Genomic DNA, 3178 nt, shown 5'->3' on the forward strand with positions numbered 1-3178 from the left:
CTACATTTCACTTCGAACACTCTCCATCCATCCCTGTGTTCTTACGTGCCATTTACTATGCTAAAACCTTTGGGGCCCATTTACCTTCACTATCTCCATCTTCTACATTTTCCTTATCATGTTTCCTCTTTCTGGGACACACTTGGGTCACCTTTTCCAATCCAACATTCTACTTCAAGGTCTTATCCTTTAGAGTGAACCTCCGTGATTCCTCTTACTCTCCTATTAACCCCATTCCGATGCATGACTCAAACCAACTAAGTCACTCATCCCAATCCTAGGCAACATACCATTACTACCTTCATTCTCCCTAGTCCATACTCAATCCTCATTCCCATCCATGCATGCCACATGACTTTAAGCCAGCTCTAAGGCTTAAATGTCGTGTAACCATGCTTAGGACAAATTACCAATTATATATGGTAAATCCGTCCCATACACGTGTCTCACTAGATGCATATATACCTTACCCTTTATCACCTAACATCAACTTATAGTCTGTTGAACGCCCGCTTGTATAAACAAGCTCCATACTCTGATACCAACTTCTACTCAAACCCGGTCAGTAGGACCTTCATACTTCCCGGCCTCTTTATAAGTTCATCCCAACACTTGACACGATAGAGCTTGATGAGTGTGTGAAAGTGCACTCTAAATATCCTATTATTGGACTAAAATGCTAAAATGTGAATAGAAATCATAGGAATTAATGTGTATTCTTAAATTGAATTTTTATTTATGTTGGGATACTCCTAAACAGTTTTTTTATGTCTAATTTCAGAGTTTATAAAAGAGCAAGTCAAGCCCAATCAAATTCAAAGGAGGAAATTCATGGGGTTTGAGAGCAATTTGGAAGAAAAGAAAAAGAAAACAAAATCACAAAATGAAACCACAAGAAGTCCAAATCCGAAATTTGTTAGGAGACAGTCTAGACATACTTTAGTCTTTTGACTGTATCTTTTTACTCACATGTCATATTGATGCACTTCTTGATGCATTAGAAAGCTATCTTAAAGGGCTATAACTTTGTCTCTAATAAGGATTTTTAATTGCTAAAACTCTTTTGTTTTATCATTCTCAATTCATCCTTGATATTTTCTTCTCCGAATAATCATAGAATTTATTTTGTTTATGGATTCAGTCATGCTTTTTCTATTGGATTAATTCTTTGATTATGTTTGGATCAATTATTTATCTATATTGATTTAATTTTTTGCTGCAATATCGCTCCCTGAGTATATTGTCATCATTGGATTTTCTTAATAGGGGTAGTAATTTACGTATTTTAAAAGTAGTGAATGATTTTTGAAATAGATAAATTTGATTTAATTTTGGTTTAAAAATATATACCTTCCGATTGGAAATTTCATAAATTGAGTTCCTAATTGAGTTATCCAATGCATTAAGAATAATTAAAATACCAGATTTGTGCAAGGGATTCCCGACGCTCTACTGTTTGTCAAATTTGAGTACTTTTTCCGTTAATCACTTTACTTCACTTTAATTTACATTTAAAATTAATCTTTGTTCTCCATTACTTATTTAATATTTTTCTTTAGTTTCTTTGTTCCCCTTACTATTCTTTTAATTTGTCTCCCTGTGGAATCGACACCCCAAATCTGTGCTACAACTACCGTATTATTCTTTGGGCGTAATCAAATTTTGGTGCCGTTGCCAGGGAGACGGTAGAAGAATTGTGAGATAGTTTTTCTTTTCAACAGTTTGTAAAGGTGGTAACTTCGTTCCCTCTTTTAGCTTGCTGCATCTTTATTTTATTTTTTTATTTCTTTTTGTAGTTTTTTTAAGTGTTGCGTTTTTCTCTACCTTGCATGCACAGGTATAGAGACGCATTGGTTCGGTTTGCTTGTAGACCTGTGTTATAGTCAGAGTTTAATTTTTCTGATCATTTGTTTGATAATTTTTCTAATTCTGAGAAAATGAGTGAACACGAAGATCAACCCACTAGGACCCTTCAGGATTACCTCCACCCTACATGTACAGCAACACCATCATGCATCATGTTTCCAGCTAATATTCACCAATTGGATTTTAAAACAGGGATGATACAGTTACTCCCTACTTTTCATAGGTTGGAAAATGAAAATCCATATGTGCACATTAGGGAGTTTGAGGAAGTAGTTGCAATTTTTCATAGTCAAAATGCAACTGATGACATTGTGAGACTTAAGTTCTTTCCTTTCTCTTTGAAGGATAGAGCTAAGAGTTGGCTATACTCATTGAGACCACGATCTATTGGGTCATGGAATGATATGACTCAGGTCTTCTTTAATAAATACTTTCCCCAACATAAGACCAATGCTTTAAAAAGGCAAATCTCCACCTTTGTACAAAAGGACAGTGAGACTTTGTATCAGTCTTCGGAGAGATTTAAGGAGCTATTGAGTATGTGTCCTCACCATGGGTATGAGAATTGGCGCTTAGTGAGCTATTTTTATGAGGGACTTACACCTAGAGAGCGTCAATTTGTGGAGATTATGTGTAATGGTGAGTTCTTACAGAAAGATCCTGATGAGGCCATAGAATACCTCAATGGGCTTGCTGAAAAAGCTCACACTTGGACTGGACCTAGTGCTACTGAGAGCACAAATAGGTCGCGACCTGCAGGAAACCTAAATGGTGGTAGAATTTACCATCTCAGGGAAGAAGATAACCTAAATGCTAAAGTTGAGATGCTCACTAGGGAGCTAGAGGTGTTGAAGAATAAAGACTTAAAGCCAACACACGTGGCTAATCATGCAGAGTCTTTTGGACCATGTTTTGTGTGTGGCAGGGTAGATCACCTTGCCCAAGAGTGTCCCACATTTGCTGAGATGAGAGGGATGTATGTGGAACAATGTAATGCCTTAGGTATGTACATGAAGCCTGTTGCACCTTTCTCTGATACCTACAATCCTGAGTGGCGTAATCACCCCAATTTTAGTTGGAAATTTGAAAACCAGCCACCTGTACAGCCCCCTAGATTATATCCTGCACCATATCATGCACTTTCATCTTCTAGGAGCCCCTTAGAAGATACTTTACATGCTTTTATTGAGGCACTGAGTAAAACTAATCAAAAGTTTGAATATTTGATTACGCAGGTTGTTGAAGAAAACAAAGAGATAAAGAGTCATATATCCAAGATAATGAGCTCCTTGAGTGTGAATGAGCATGGCAA

General features: G+C 36.7%; 1 non-coding gene across 1 annotated transcript; it reads right to left on the reverse strand.

Moving 5' to 3' along the window:
- Nucleotides 1-2317: 2317 nt before the first annotated feature.
- LOC122298029 lies at nt 2318-2425 on the reverse strand. The gene has a single exon (XR_006239087.1). It is a non-coding gene; the product is annotated as a small nucleolar RNA R71 (small nucleolar RNA).
- Between the last annotated feature and the right edge of the window lie 753 nt (nt 2426-3178).

This window comes from Carya illinoinensis, chromosome 15 (assembly GCF_018687715.1).
Source record: "Carya illinoinensis cultivar Pawnee chromosome 15, C.illinoinensisPawnee_v1, whole genome shotgun sequence".
NCBI classification, from domain to species: Eukaryota; Viridiplantae; Streptophyta; class Magnoliopsida; order Fagales; family Juglandaceae; genus Carya; species Carya illinoinensis.